The sequence below is a fragment of the Arvicanthis niloticus genome, chromosome 12 (assembly GCF_011762505.2).
Source record: "Arvicanthis niloticus isolate mArvNil1 chromosome 12, mArvNil1.pat.X, whole genome shotgun sequence".
Taxonomy (NCBI): Eukaryota; Metazoa; Chordata; class Mammalia; order Rodentia; family Muridae; genus Arvicanthis; species Arvicanthis niloticus.
Genome location: NC_047669.1, coordinates 54,310,888 through 54,328,868, shown reverse-complemented (window position 1 = coordinate 54,328,868; position 17,981 = coordinate 54,310,888).

Sequence of the window (17,981 nt, the reverse complement as noted above, 5' to 3'; positions counted from 1 at the left end):
GGCAGCAGTAGCAGAGACCCTCCCGGAGACTGTCAATTTACCAAATGATTTGTAAATTACATAGTCTTTCATTATCAAATGTGCTCGCCCTGTGTCACGTAGCATGCTGTTTGGAAGCAGTTGCTTTTCAGTGTTTGCTCTGTGGGTATCATCTCTAAAGTCGCAGAAAACATGAAATCCGTCTGCAATTAAGAACTCTACATATATAATTTGCTTCGGGGGACTGTTTTTGAGGGAAAAAAAATGGATAGAAGAAAATGACCTGTGTGTGTTCTAGAGGGAGCAGTGAAGTTGAAGGTTCACTGAGGGAGGAAGAGGGGAAAACTTGAAAATGCTAATTAACAGCCCCAGTGTTTGCACTTGCTAGAAATAAGCTACCCAAAAGATCAGCCAAAAATACAGTTACTTGTGGAATTTTGATTGCTGTTATCCTGGCTCCGGCATCACCAATCTCATTACCACACAGATGGCATGGGCCAACTGCCCATTTGAATCTAGTCACTCCCGGCCTTTACCAGTCCAAACAGTGGTGCAATTAAGAAAATGCTTCTCCTGCCATGGTGTCAGCTGCTCCCTAGCAAGGCTTTTCGGGTGTTTCTGTTTTCACAAGAAATCAATGCTGAAATAGAGAAGACATTTACTTAAAGGACTCTTAAAATAATAGAGACTATAATCCAGGATTCAAGCAAGGATTGGGCTATACAGTTTTAGGTTCCACTTGTCTTGAATACTTAGTTATTTGCATCTATATGTCTATCAGTGATCATCCGTCACCTACTCACATACAAAGAAGGATGCTCATTTACATCTCCACAAAGCTATTCTACCTTTTTGAAATTTAGTTTCTTACAGTGAAAAATATGCAATCATTTCCCACCCAACACCAGCAATATTGTTCAGAGTAATGTCTTACATCTGGAGATATATTTGTTTTGGGTTGTTGTCTGGAGAGGTATTTGACAGAAAACGGCATTCAGGGGTTAACATTCCTTGGTATTGCTTTTGAATTTTGAAACCTTGTATCTGTGAATTGTATCTGCTTTTACCTATCTCTGCTAAGTGCTGGATCAGAGCTCCTACTCTCAGGCATTGTGACAGGACCCACGATAGAGAAAATAAGACAAAGTCTGTCACCTATAGAACCTGCAGTGTAGTTGGGAGGACAACAATAAACAACAGAGCAAGTACATAAAGAATGGTTCCAGCAGTGACAATTGCCAAGGAGACAAAAAAAGAGAGAAACATTTAACAATAATGGTAAATTGGAATAATTCTTACGTTAGCAAGCAAGTTTTTTTTTTCTAGTGCATACAGCTTTTCATCAGAAAAAAATGAAATAATCAGAATATTAAATCATCTCGAGCTAGGGAGTCTCTGCTTTTTGCTTGTCTCCAGTACTGTCTTCTGCTCTTGAAAGTTTTTATTTCTACTATTTGTGTATTCTCTTTTCCTATTCCCCAAATTGTTCATCCCATAATTCTTACAAGATAGGGGCTGCAATTCAAAAACTCTTCTCTATGTTGATAGGTAAAATGTTCTTCAAATATTCAGTATTTATTTCAGATACTGAGATAAACTTTTAGAAAGTGCCTGGAATCTTTCAACATTTCTCAAGAAAAGGCTGCATTATTTAAGAGTTACGCATCCCTCTGCCTCTTTCTCCATCTTCCTTCCCCTCGAGCAAGTTATTTTCTGCTTCCGCTGGCTTTCCCATACTGTCAGGAATCTAGTGCTTATAAAAAATGGCCTGCAGGGGTTAATATTTCCTGGAATTTCTTTATTTTCTGCTATTCCACACTAGGAGAGCTGAAGGAACTCGTGACAGGATGGCTGCAGAAACAAAATATTTCCCTTTGACATTCTTTTGACAATTTTCCTATTTCCCTCTGATTTGTATTGTTTTTTGAAGCAATTTCCATGCCCAACCATTTTCTTTCAATGTTAGCCTTGTATCCTGTGATAAAAGTCAGTGTCCTCCAATCACTTGCCTTATTGCTCTCCCTGTCAGGTTTCAAGATCTACCATCCAGCCCTGACACACGTTCTTTCCCATGCTTCAGCTGCAGCAAATGCACAAGAGGTGTCTGAGCTTCACTTTGCCACACACACTCCTCCTTGCTTGTTTGACTCTCTTGCATTTTCTTCTGCACTTTATGCCACAAGAGTATTTACAAGGACTTACGCTTTCCATTTAAAAGAAAATGAACAAAACTTTTCAGAATTCATAATGATGTTTTTTGGCTTTTTAAAGTTTGCCTTAATTTCTAAAGAAGCCCATTCTTTGTATTTCTGAAATGTATTCATATTTATTTTATAACACGAACCAGAAAGGCCAAGGATACACTTATTTTACTCACTGTTCTGAATCTAAGGATTTATTAAGATTAGTAAAAGACCATTTTATACTTTTTAACACATTAATTTTGCTGTGACCAAAAATATATTGTTTTACTGACAACTCTTGTCTAAGTAGAATTTACAGAAATGTAAACATCTCTAAACTTTAAACCTTATTATATATAAAAATAAATTATTTGAAATAAACATAATTTTATAAAATTATTAGACTGTGAAATAAAGCAGTATATATAAACCATACACATTTAATATCCTTTTTACATTCTACTACCACAGTTTCAGAAGACTGTATGTTTTTAACTAATACAAAGAACTTTAAAGAGGATTTATTTTTGACTAAACTCAATGGAGACATTTTTTTCCACTGGGTAAATATATTTGACTCAATAAGAAAATGAGCAATATGTAGTTTCCCACTGTGCATCAGTATAAAATTATCTAAAAGTACAATCATGACAATTTCAATACACATGCATAAGCTTCTGTAACATTACACAACAATGTCTGACTCACATCAGTTGCTATTTATCTTTAAAATGTAGGTATCCAAGGAATTTCTGCTATATTTTTAAGATGAATTGTGGATGACCTAAATGTACCACGTTGTTCGTTATAATAAAAATTTAAAAGGAAAGAAGTAATGTCCCTAGATGGTATTCGAAAGCTGACCCACACGTGCTATTTTCTACTCAATGCTCCCTATTCTGTTTGTTCCACTTATTGCTGGGATGCTTTGGCACTATGTTTGTAACTATCCTTTTGCTCTGTCCTTCTAATTTAGATACTGTCAGTCAGAAATTATACACAACTTAGAGGCAGGCCGAGAAAAAGAAGTCATTATTCTCAGCGGGTGGCTTAGACTATGATCATTGCAATGGCTTACAGCAATTGAGAGTGTCCTATGAAAATGACCTGCTCTGCTCCAGGAGGCAGCAGGGATATTTCATAGCACAGGCTTTTCAGCTTGAGCTTTAGATGTCTTTGCATTTATTCTTCAGCCTAACCATAGTCGTAGATGTCTCCTAAATCTTACATTAACTGTCTCTGTACTGAACTCAGACTGATGTCTGCATCCTCAGTCAAAACGTTAAATAAAAATATATTAAAGTAGTAAGTTCAACATCATTCTTAATGATACTTAATCATTATTCTTAATCATACTAAATCCAGTGATAGTATGATAAAAAAATTAAATTATCAACTAACTACTCACACATCTTTCAGGAGCTACCAGCAAGTTTTGTATGATGACTAAAATCAGTGAGTAGTTTTCAGAGAAAAAAAAAATATTTCATTTCCATTAGCTAGGTGTTCACCATGGTCTGAGATAAACAGATGATTTTCCTAGGTCTCTTTAAACCTGAATACTTCTGTTTTGTATTTCATTTAGTTGATGTTTTGCCTGTGTATGAGTGTTACAATCAAGAAAAATTTTCATTTTCAAAGAGTATATAACTATATTTAATAACATCTGTAAGACCTACTGACAGTTTTCAATAGGCTAACTGAAAATGCCATAATTAAAAATACTTTCAGATTTTTATAATAACCAACCTGTGATTATAAAATAGTGTATAAATATGTAATTATGATACATACAAATCAACAAGTTAAATGATATAAATAATGACCTTTTAGGTGTTAAAATATTGCTACAGATACTTGTATCTTAATATAACAAGAAACTTAAAATTCAAACCTGACAGTTAAAATAATTAAAATAGTAAAATGCTTTTAAAATATTTTAAATTGAACTAATACATACTAGGAGATGACTCAGTGAGTAAATGCAGTTGTGTATAAGCCTGAAGACCCACGAATGATGCTTGGTTCCAACTGTGGAAAATGAGATCTGGTCCTAGAAACTGATCTGTTGACCATACCCATTCTGCATGTGGACCTCCCAGATACTTATATCACAGCACACATACACACAATATGTCAGTAGTCTGTTATGAAACAAGAAATTAGGCCAACTTAAAAAAAAATGTTTTCTTTGTCCAAAACATTTAGCAGACATAGCATTTGCATTCACATTTGACAAAAGTTAAAACAATTCAATAAACGTATTTTGTTTCAATAAATGGCAGCTTTAGCTATGACATATGTTTAGGCATTAGAAAGCTAGTGAATTTTAATGTTTTCTGTTATTCCGAAATTCCATTTGAGGATGTGTGGGTAAGTGTATTCTTGTATAAACATACACACACACACACACACACACACCATACAAACCCTATGGAAAGTTTGGGAGGTTTTATGTTTCTGACATCACTGTGTTTAATTTCTTCAATAAATTTTATAATTAAGTAGCTAATAATTCAGTGATGAATAGATAATTATTTTGCATTCTTTTTAAAATAATGACTAATGTCAGTTTTGCCTAATTAAGAGATCTATAAACAGCTTTTAATTATTATTTGTTATTTCAAAAAATTCCCCCACTTGTCTACAAGAAAAAATGGGTAGATATGTAAAATCAAAGCTTTAAATTCTTTCTGAAATATTTTCTATAGTACTGTTTCATCAGGAAGTGAAATGTCTCATGGATGTGCTTAATATACTTCTGAACAGAGACAAAGTTAGGTTTTTCAGTAACTCGCTTCTTAATTTCCACTAAACTTGTATTAAAAGGAAAAATTAGGTTAAAAAGGAAAACACACAGAGACATACACACAGATACATATTTAAAAAAAAAACAAAACCAACAACAACAAAAACCAACAAAAATATCATTCATTTTCTCTTAATATATCTTACAGTTGACTTCAACAGAATATCAAGTAAAATATAGGAAAGTTTTTCGGAGAATGATTTAATTGTGTTATAATTTCAAAAACCAAAAAGAAAGAAAAAATAACAATTTTGCTAAAATCTTACACAGGAAAACACAGTCTTTTTTTATTTTACTACAAAACTGTCAAGTGTTTCTTTCTCAACATGGAAACAGTGTCATTGATTATTACGACAACAGAACAAAAAATTTAATTTTTAAAATGCATGCATTTTTTAGAGACATGATATAAAAAATTAGAGTCAGGTACAAGATAAGAGAATTCAGCTTTAGGCTTCATATGTTGTCTGAGGATCTTCTATTGGTATAAGTTAGGGTTATATTAAGCTAATACATTACAAAAGTTTGTATCTGTTGATCAGAATGTTAATTCTCACACAGAAGAGCACAAGAAATGGCTTGAGACGGGGCTAAAAAGTCACTGGAGATAATTTGTAATCAGGCTCTAGGAAAGCAAGAACCCAACTTCTTCACATTCTTAAAGATTAATTCAGTCAACCAGCCTATGCAGACAGCTTTGTTCCAGAAATTCTTGTTCACACTGAAATCCTAAAGGACTCATGTTAAATTTTATAATGAAAATATCCGCTGAGTCCAGACCAGGCAGTCCTCTGCTATATATGTGCTGGGGGCCTCAAACCAGCTTCTGTATGCTTCTGTTTGGTGGCTCAGTGTCTGGGAACTCCCATAGGTCTAGCTTAGTAGAGACTGTTTGTCTTTCTATGGCATTGCCCTCCACTTTAGCTTCTTCAGTCCTTCCCCTAATTCAACCATAGGGATCCCTGACTTCTGTCCAGTGGTTGCCTGTAAGTATCTGGTCTGTCTCAGTCAGCTGTTAGTTGGGCCTCTCTGAGGATAGCCATGCTAGGCTACTGTCTGTAAGCACATCATAGCCTCATTAATAATGTCAGGCTTTGATGTCCCTGTCATGAAATGGATCATATAGACTGCAAATAATAATAATAATGAAGATAATAATAATATTAATAATTAATAATTAATAATAATAAAGAAAATACTTACCGATTACCTTAACACAAACACTATCTTTACCTTATGAGTATAAAATTTACTTTTATTAACTAGGAATTTTATTCACAGTCATGAATAAAGAGTTTAGTTATTGTAAGTAGTTATTACATATTTATTTTATTCTATATGAAATTTAAGACACTAATTTTGAAAATAGTCAAAGCATTGATTTTATTTTTTGCCTGGTGGTTAAAGTGCATCTTTAAAAAAAGAATGCTATGTTTTTTATTGAAATAGGGTTACATCATTTTCCCTCTGGCAGAACCCCACTTTAGATCCTTCCTGCTACCTTTCCTCCAATCGCTACCATGTTCACTACCTCACTATCAATTTGATAGCTTCTTTTAGGTGAATAGTCCATTTTTGGTTGTTTCTATGTATGACTTCAGGGCTGACCACTCTTCATTTAACAAGTAATAAGAAGACTCAAACCTAGGAGATCCTAATTCTTCTCCGAGCTGCAACTAGTTGCCTATAGTTCTTTGTCTATGGATAGTATCTCACAAAATTTTACTCCCCATGCTAATGTGTTCACTGACACTGGTATTATGCAGGTCTTGTTTATGTACCTACGTCTAAAAGACTGCTTCACAGAAGACTTCTAGACCAGGATAAACAGTTTGTGACTACGGTCTGAGTCTTATTCTTATACACATACATAATTGTAGGTACCCCTCATTGAAGAATCCTGTCTTTATGGTGAATTGAATGACAAAAAAACCCCCACAACTGGACACAATGCAGAGATCAACAGATGTGAAACTATGTCACAACCTCTGCATCCACTGCTCAGGGAGCATCCATGGACAGGGGTTAAAAATATTGTAAAAAGAAAAAGTAAGTATTTGTTTACTTTCACTTTCATTTCACTTATATTTTCACATATCTGCATTTCTCTCTAAACACCCCAAACTTAACAGAAAATATATTTTATGAAGGTATTTATTAAACGAGTCTGTACACCTTTCACTTAAGTGTTTCAAGCTTAGGAGATCACAACATGCCAGGGATTCAAATACTTCCTTGTGTGGATCATTATACACTCCATGTCATCTGTATGAATGTCTTTCTTATTTCTCTCTTTCTGATTATTTGCTTTTGAAAGTCCACTTTCTTTACTTACTGGGAAGAAAACAATTACTAGTTAGGAGAATACGCTTTAAACAACTTGGTTTCTCATGTCACTGCAGATAGTAAGATTTTTGAAATGTTTAATGTAAGATTAAATTAAATTAGATGTTTTAAATTTTTGATGTAACATGCAATCTATAAAAGAATCTCAGAGTATTCAGTAAGTCACAAAAAACCAAAAAACAAAATAAGCCATTTTTTTCAGTTCATAGAGTGAAGTAACAGCTATTAAATAGTAGATAAAAATCAGAGAAGAAAAGAGTACAAGGAGAAAGATTCTCTCTCTCTCTCTCTCTCTCTCTCTCTCTCTCTCTCTCTCTCTCTCTCTCTCTCTCGTATATGGGGGCATATTTGAGTAACATTATCCAGACTGAGATGGTTACATTTATGTATTTATAAATATATGCTTATACCTGTACTATACAACAATGATTGAAGTAAAAGGGGCCATGATTTGAAAGAAAGCAGGGATAATATATGGGAGAATTCAAAGGGAAAAAGAGAACAAGAAAAATGATATAATATTATCTCAGAAAAATAAAATAGATAAAAATGTATGTTTATGTTTTATTAACCTAGAAGACTGAAGAAGAGATAGTACATTTTAGCAGATTATAAGATAAACTTCTGATGATGTGTGCGGCATACTGGTGCTGTTGCCTGAGATATGGAGGGGAGGCTCAGAGGAGGAATATACACTGATGTGTGCACACAGCCCTGCTGTCCATGTAACTTCTCCAAATGCAAGGACACTAACCCTGTTAGGCATAAAAGGAACAGTGCGCTGGGAAAAACTTTTCTTGCCAGGAAACAGATTCATGGTCAGGACACTGACAACAGAAAAGGGACAAAAGTGCACCCTCAGTGTAAAATTCTACCTCAATCCATGCCTTCTTCCTCGGGAACCTAATAGATAGTCACCCAATAAAGAAATGTCATTTGCAGATTCCATCACCAGAATGACAACAGAAAGTATAAAAAGAGATGTTTGCTGTTGAGAAACCAGACCTTATTAATTCACATAAAAAGTAATTATAAAATTATGCCTTGGGTGCTCAAATGATGAAGGGCTGAAGGTGTCTGGGATTGACTCAGGCAGTCATCCAACAGAAGAATAAATTTAGACGGTGAAAATATCAGTGCATAAAAATAGAGCATAAAATTAAAATGTCCAGAAACAATGTGATGTATCTCCTTGCACTCTAATGTAGACTTTTAATTTCTTTTATGTACTAACCTCAATGAAGAATTTAATATTGCCCTCTTATTATACTTGTGAATAATAAAATCATACTTTTTGATGTAAAACTTACTCAAAAAAGATTTTTTTTATGTCAATGAGTTCATTAAAATATCAGGGCAGCTGAAAAGGCAAGCTGTGTAAATAGGCTTTATAGACCAGGAGGAAAAAATAACTATCTTTCATTTGTACTGAAAGTACTACATGAAATCATTTTTCTTTGCTCTTAAAAAGGTGATTCTTAACACCTTTTTAATATAAACACTCCTTCCCTCAATATTCTTTTGTAGTTCTTTAAAAAAACAATACTTAATTTTGAAAAAGTAAATTTACTCATCATTAAACATCCATGAAATAAAGGAGCAATTTCTTGTGAAATTAAAAGCTGCCAACTCTATAAGGACCTGAGAACATTTAAACAGGTTTTAATTTCCTTACTTTTGTATTTTTTTTTCTTTTGAGATAGGGTTTCATACAACTCAACAAGTCCTTGAACTTTCCATGTAGCAAATGATTACCTCAAACTTCTAATCCTCATGCCCGTGGAGCTAAGAGCTAAGATTACAGGTATGCTCCAACATACCTGGTTTATACAGCGCTGAAGACTGAACCCAGAGCTTCATCCTTGCTTGGCAAGAACTTTACCAGGTGAGCCACATTCTGTGTCCTTAAACAACTTTAAGATTTGTCTCTAGAATGATGAGATCTCTTCACCTTTTGAGCATTTATGAAATGACCACTAGTCTAATAAACTGAGTCCAAATTGATGAAAAATTAGCAAGGAAACCTTTTGTGAAATACCAATTAAAGCATCCCAAGAAAGACTGTTGTCTATGTGGCCATCAAGAGATAACTCTACCCACACATGGTTGAGGTTGCAAAACCCAGATAGATGTCTTTAAATTTAAGTGTGAGATTTCATGAAAAATATGAGAAATTAACAATTTGAAAAATTAAAAATTATAACATTGGATCTAACAATTTGGGAGAAAGTGAGCAAAAAAGAGAAATAATTGGGAAATGTAGTTACTGAGTTTCAGCAGCAACATAAAAAGCAAAACAGTTGAAAGTCAAAAATAAATAAGTAAATGTATTTGGAAATTAGAACATTCTCTAAGGAAGTTCAGGTTTTGATGTTCATATTTGTGTTTAAGACATGTTCTTGTGTGTTGTGTCCTCCATGATGATTGAAATGTTAGAAGTTTCACTGCTTGTAATGGTACAAGAAATAACTATTATTTTATTTTCTATGTCTAAATACAAAAACAGAGTCTGAAATTCCAATCTCTCAATATTGTCAGAGGCAGGAGGAAGGCGGATCTGTCTTTATTCCAGAATAACCAGCCAGACTTCAGTGTCTTCAGTAGAAGCACCAAGCTTAAAGGTATTATTAAGAGAAACTACTCTCTCATAACTCTTTTATCTACATTAAGGGTAAAGTATAGGTAGAATACAATGTACATTAAATATAGAGTATATTTCCCAAATTTTAATACGTAAAACATAATGAATTGCTATTCAATCAATAAAAGGAAAAAGATAAGAAAGTCGATGCAGATCAGTCATCACATCACAATAGAGCATTAATTGAAAATTACAGAAAATTGATTCTTAGAATACCCATAAACAAAAGCATGGAATCTCTCTGTTTAAACATGGTACAAGCTATTATGTTTAATCATTTAATCATACAACCCTGGGAATCACCCATCACCTCAGCTGAACACTGAGTATCTCAAAATGGAACCAATGGTATATAAGAGAAAGGACGAGGTTGGAGGTGCAATTTCTATAAAAATTTCATCAGTGTTCTCTACCTAAGACTTTAAACACCTGAAAATAATTAAAGAATAAAATTGAAAAGTAATAGAAATAGTTGCAAATTGTAAGAGATTTTTTTTACTACCTTGCATATACAAATGTTATAAATCAATAAAAAATACAGACACCAGGGAAGATTATACAGAAGTTCCTCATCATAAATAACACACTCTAAGATTAAAACTTTAGAGTTTGAAAATAGATTTATGAAATAATGTCAAATAAGGAAAAAAGGATATTCCTGATTAATATGCATGGGATCACAGACATATACCGACTCACAATAGTCTCCAGAAAGTTAGAAGCCCACCACTGAATGATTAAGCTTAAGATCTTTTTCTGAAATCTGGGATATTACCAGAAGACGAGTACACATAGGAGGCATAACGTCACTTCCAAAAGTTTCTTTAGCTCCCCTACCCTCCCTAACAGAGTAAATCAATTGTGGTTCTAGGTGTTTATTAACACACAAAAGTATGTATGCATTGGCTGTCTCAAAGAACATTTACATTTAAAGAATGTGAACCATATAGAAGTGGTAATGTTAGTGTAAAATAAGTAGAGATTTATAGAGTGCTGATTGTTCTGAATAGATTGGGAAAGACAGAAAAACAAAAATCTGGCACAAACAAAAGGGAAGAAATGACATTAACGGGATCCTCATCCCAAATTAGACAGCAAATTCTCAGAGTGAAGGCAGTTTTAATGAGCACTTATATCAAACAAACATGCCATTTTCAAAGGATCACTGGAAATCAATATCCTATTTTCTTTGAGAAATAGAGAAAGCTTGTGGTCTTTGTTAAGATAAAACACACACACACACACACACACACACACACACACATATATATATATATATATATATATATATATTATACATATCATTGCTTTTCACCTTAAATGATATTAATCTTAAATTTCCAACTATGTCATCCATGATAACATATTCTATTCCTGAAGATTTTCAGTTTAAATCACTCCCTCCTTGATGATTCTAATGTTATCTATACAGAAAAGTTCATTTTCAGAGAGAATTTACTATTTAGCTTCTAATTTCTGCAGATACCTTTTAATTTGCTCTTATCACACACAATCCAGAAAGAAGATGGTAAAGTAAATGATTGGTATGTGTATCCATCATATGAATATTATATTTTTATAGAAAATTATATTGAAAATGTTTTGGTAAACATGTTTCCCTTCTGTTACCTTGGGAACATGCTAACAAAACACATTTCTACACAAATTATTCCTGGAAGCATTACATATCTATTGGAACGATAATGCAAGCTGCAGAAAAGAGATACATATTCTAATAAGGTGTTTAGATTATATTCCCATGGCATGCATGCAAGTGTTTGCCAAAGTAAATTAAGCTGGAAAGCTATCATTTTCTTGGTGCTGATAGAGTTCATCTATATTCAGTTGCTTTGCCATTTTAATAGACATTTGGATCAAATTTCTTCAATCTCGTTCCCTCCTCTAGACTAATCTTCTCTTTCTCTATCTCATTATAATAGCTTTAGAGTATAAAACATATCCGTGAACCCTTAAAATGACAGTGAGAACATATGACCTATTTTTGCTACCAATGTTAATATCTATTTTAATAAACATAAGCTTATTGAGTAGTGTTTTATTTCTTAATTGCATAAACCTCTAATCATAAAGATATTTAATTAGCAAAAACCCAATTCATTCCTTTTATTATCTGTAGCTATTTTTTAAGCTTTAATAAAACCTATGTGAAGTATTGTATTTGTAAACAGTAACAATGACCACAATGTATTTAAATTATACACATTATGCTTCACATTCCTCTCATGATTTACCTGTTAAGCAAAAGGATTGACTATTATTCAACACTGATATATTTAGCGCAAAACAATGTCAGATACCTAAGTAGTTTTCCAAAAAAATGGATGAATAAAAGGGTGTAAGAATGGATGGATCTATTGATAGATGAGTAGCATATGGCATTATCTCTCAAAAATTACGATGAAAAACTAGATCCCAAGCTGAAAAATACTTTATGTAAGTGTATGGTGCTAGCATCATAATGTGTAGCATGATTTTGTCTCTCTTTTGTTCAGCAGCAGCAGAGCTAATTGTACAAAAGAATGCATCTGACATAATTCTGAATGACAATCTAAAATAAAATCTTTAAAATCATCAGTGCTCTTCCTCTAAACACAGCACTTAGACACGCATATAATTATCCAAGTCAGTCATCTACGTGAGCAGTACAAAAGAATCCTTCAAAGGTAGAAAATTAATAAGAATAAACAATTAACTTCATCTGTTCAGTCATCTTAGATACTCGAAGAGAAGTGATCATGGAATACAAAGGCGTTTGAAGACAGAGTGGTGGCAGAAAGAAAAAGGAGCCATTATTTCCTCTATTCAAAAGCAGAAATCAGAGTCAAAGATAGCATTGAAACTCATTTGCATATTAACATGCTATGCACGACTGCTCTGCAGTTTTATTTACATCTCATGCTGTGTGGCTCTTGCACACATTTATCTGTATTTATTTTCCCCTCAGAATGTGACCCTCAGCCCTGTCATAGGCATTTCACTCTGGTGTAATTTCCCCAAATTCCCCACAGGACAACCCCCCAAAATGTCTACTTTACACAATTGTTTGACATCTGATTTATCCAAACTTACGAGAAAAGCCACCATCAAAGTTCTCTCTTTAGTACCATGTTAGCTGTTACTCTTAAGAATGTCCAGTACCATTTTTGTGACAAATGAATCACACAATAATCACTATTTGCCCCATAGTTCACAGAAAACAGTTCCTTGTGGCAACCCTCCCCACACAACCGCACCCTGTCCCACACAAAGAAAGAAAGAAGTAGAAAACAACAACAAATCACACACAAAAGTGCCACAACACTTAAATCGTTTTCTTCTTGTGGCTGCTTCCTTTGGGACTGCAGAGAAGTTCTAAGAAGCCTGACTGATTTATTAGCTGAGGACGTATGTTTTCCTCTAAATTACTATGTCAGGTCCTTGTAAGGTTAAGAAAAAAAATATTATTCCCTTTATAATGAAAAATTTTAATTTGATGTGATTGGTGAGAAAATTAACTAGCAACTAGTAGATGCAATAATTTAACAACAGCAACAAAATGCTGTGGTAATAGGTAAGTAAACATAGCAAAGAAGAAAGTAACAGAAAAATAAAATCTTTGTGTCCTGGAGCTTCCATTGTTGAGTCTGAGTGAATTTAGAGAAATAAATCAATAACCAAAAAAAGTAAACACATCAATACTTGGAAGAGGAGAGGTTAGCTATTTCATCCATGTGAGAGATGGCATGAAAAATAAATAAATATTAGGAAATAAATGTTCTGCCTGCACCATGGAGTACACATAGGAGAAATTTTGGAAGAGGGGGTATGCTTGCTAGTAGACACAGCCATGAATCAGTAGCACAACTTAAATATTCCCAAGGTATTAGACAGAAAATTAGTCATCAAATGGTCAACGAATCTAACTTGAGTTTACAAAGCCATCTAAGATGAACAGGAAATAAACAAGCTAACAGATGAAAACTTAAGAGTAGCAAGATGAGACTTCAGAAAAACTAAAGTGAAGAACATCTCAGTGAAGGAAGGTAAGTACAAAGAACTCAACAGGAAACAGTTCAGAGGGCTTCAGGAGATAAAGAAAAGTAACATGTCTGAAGAATTTGTTTTATAAAAATACACATATATATTAGTGAAATGTATGTATGTAAGCATGTGTGTGTGTGTATGTGTGTGGGGAGGTCGCATCTGGCTACTCTAAACAAACCAGGGTAATCTACCCTTTTTAGCAAATATACACTTTATTTTGTCATGCAAGGTATTTAAAAATTTAAGAATAAAGGCATGCATGTTTGTAGGGAATATTAATCTGTCTACCCCATCCATAGGCTTGATTCATCTGTATAAATTGTGAGGTCAGGACCTACATTTATCTTTCTGGATGTTGGTTGTCCTTAAAAGAAAGAGACATAGTTTGAAAGGAAAATATTCTCTTCTGTAACAGTGAATTCACAGAAAACCATAAAGGAATAAATATTAAAGATTTGCCTTATAGTGAGCACAGGAACAGTGCAGACTCTGTGGACAGGTTGAAATCAATAGAAGTGATATCTAATTTATTCAGTTAATATTCTAAACCTGTGTGTAATATTGAGAATAGATTCAAAGCAGGAAACTGAACACAGTGAGGAGAAGGAGTCTTGAAAATGCATTCTTGTGTTTAACGAAGTGTAATTACTTGAAACAAAATTAGAAACACTATTGGAATAAGCAAATTCAATCATAACAGTCAAATATATTTGACATAAAAATTCAGTATTTCAAAATTGATCTAGATTGACAATAGGCACAAGATTCAAAGTTCCACTTAAAAAACATGTTTCTGACTTTATTAGAATTTCTTTCTCTCAAGAAAATTAAAAAGAAAATATGTTTTTTAAAATAATGCCATAATTATAGAAATATTTATTTCTGCTTATTTATATGTACTTATATCTGGCTTTGTTACCAAATTTGTTTTACTATTTCAATACTATAAATTCCTAATAACACTACAATATTTCTTCCTTCCCTATACTCCCTCCAAACCTTCCTATGTACCTTTCTCTCTTTCTCCAAATTCATGATCTTTATTGCCATTAATTTTTATTGCATATATATGTTTACACATCATAAATATAACTTGCTAAGTGTATGTAATGTTACTTGTTTATCTGTTTACAAAGCTGGTTATTTGGTACTGGGCAATTAATTAGTGTACTCTAACCTGAGGAAGACTACTTTTCCTGATATGAACATTCCTTATGTAGTAACTTTGGATTGGATTGAGGCCTCATGGTCATCCATTACAGCTAGAGTAGTGTATATTTCATAGATATTTGAGATCTATGTTTGGCCTTCTGTTATATTTAAGCATCTAGCATCTCTTATACCTTCTTCAAGGAGTAGCAACTGATATTTAAGGCACAGTTCTATGTACAGAGTGGAATAAAACCGCCACATCTTTTAACCCAAAGACTATTATTTATCTAAGACCTAATTATTCTCTCACAAAATACAAAAGAAAGATAAAAGTATATTTCCTGCATTATTCATATGAAGCAGGGTCACCATTGCTTTTGTTTCTGAGACATGCTCTAACTCCAGGTTCTTCTCAAATCCTGACTTTAATGAAAGAATTTATCATTGTTGATATCAAGTAGTCTAGAAAACTGTGATCACTATATGATTTCAGAATTGGACAGTTGTTCAGATTCAGGACATTAAGGTCATATTTTCATATAGATAGCATTGCTTTTATACAGATCAGTCCACAATTTTCTTTGAAATTCATAAATTCTCTTATGCTTTCCTAGCACATACTGTATTTGATGAGAAGAAAGTTTCGATTTCCACAATGGATACTTATTTCTGACAAAATCATTTTGTATTAATGATACAACTTGTATATTAACATGTACTACAATTTAATAATTAAAATAATCATAATTATTGCAAACATTGAATCTGATAAGGCTGCTTATATTATTTGGCAAGTATATTTTCAAATAAATATAAAATAGAAGAAAAATAAGAAGCAATTTTTTCCCGCTGAACTGAAACATATTGGAAGCTATATCAATTGGAGCTTTGTCGTAGAAAAATTGTTTCAATTTTAAGAATTTAATATTTCTTCTACACTCTTATTTTTGTGTGGAATGCTATGTACTTCTCAGCACTTAACATTTTGCAAGTGCACAAAACTGACTGAAGGGTCAATTGCTCCTCTATATTTCCAGACTTCATAGGCAATTATGTTCAGTCAGCAGTACCAGCATTGACCAATATTCTTTAAGTAAAAATACTGTATGCTAATCTAAGGTGAGTGGTGTGTGACTGAACCACACCTTTTCCATGGTTGTGGTGCGTCTGAGGGTCTTGTGACTAAAAGGAAGAATGAAAGAGAGAGTGGGGTATTGTCTTTGTATAAACACTCTAACCTTGGTATTTGTTAGTACCACAAATAAATATACATGAAGTAGGCATATTTATAATTCAAAACGGCTTTAAGAAACAGAAAATCTACATGCTACAATTAAGGAGTGCAATCAGAAAAATGTAATGGCTCATGCTATTAAGTGTTTTAAAAAGGCATTTAATATAATGAAATGCTAATTGTTGTACTTTTAACTGTGAAATTGGTTACAGTTAGCTGATGATTTTGTGGTTCCATAAACAGAAGTTTTAAAAATATTATTTGTTTATTTGGATATTTTTTAAAGGAAATGAAAAAAATAGAGAAGTAATTGCAAAAATAATGTACAGCACTAAAAACAAATAGCTGTTTTTCAAGTACATTGTCTCAGGGGATTTTTTTTTCTCACAGAGTATAAAGAAAGAAGAAATTTCTCAATCATGCTGTTTTCCTCTTCTTTCTCCTTTATATTTTAAGTTACTTCTTCTATAATATAGAGCCATGGAAGGAATTTTTTTTTGAAAAATTATAAAAAAACAAAAGGTAGAAAAATGTCTACTATCTTTTAAAATCATTTGGCAGAAAACTCTTGTTATCTTCAAGCCTACATTTTGTCTATTACCATAGCATAGCATATCCAAAAAAATAAATAAATAAAAAGACTGTCTATTGAAGGAAACATTTTCTCTTTTGCCAGGAACATCCTTATAATGAACATCAATGCTAGTTCTGTGTCTTACAGACACATAAAATAGATTTGAAGTATTTTTCAAAATTGCATGCAATTCAAATGAAATAGTATGTATACTTATATCTCATGTAGCATAAACCAGTACTATAACAACATATGAGCCTGGCATGCTAATCACTCATCTAATTGAGAAGGTATAGCAATTTTAAAATAGACTTTGTACTTATCAGTCAGCTAGAAGAATGTGTTTATGATGTTAACCTTTTGCTAATAGAAAAGCATTAGTGATTATCTTTTAAGAAATATAAAAGATAAAGAAGTCTGGTTTTACAAGTACAGTATTCTGCAACCCAAATTCCATTAACAATGAAAGACAGAGGTAACTGCAAGTAGGGCAGATTTGTGAATTCATTTATGTTTTGGCTAAAATATATCCCTTCTCAAATCAGTTTGAAGCTGTTTGCACGGTAGGGTGTTTCAACCTACTAATGATTTCGCGGCTGGCATACGCATGGCATCAGTGCTTATTGGCATCCTCAATGTCAGTTATTTTTAAAAAGCTTTCTTCCAGGACTCTGAATAAATTATCTATCAAGTGCAGCAGTGCATGGCAACACCCAAGACACAATTTACAGTCTCGAACAGGCTCTCATTATTTGGTGTAAATGAAATCCCAAGTCATTAAACTTTTAAAAAAAATAATAAAATAAAATAAAGGCATCTTGTATTAAAAATATGAGCAATCAAAAGACCTCCTAGGTCATTCTTTCAGTCCATTGTATGCATAGTAATGAGACTGGAAATAGGTTCAGTCCCTCTGCAATTGTTTACCTTCCTTTGAAAGACAAAAGTTGTTTTCTGTCAAACACATCACAGAATAAGTTCAAGCAGGCTAGTTTAAACAATTCTCCTGGGAAAACTCC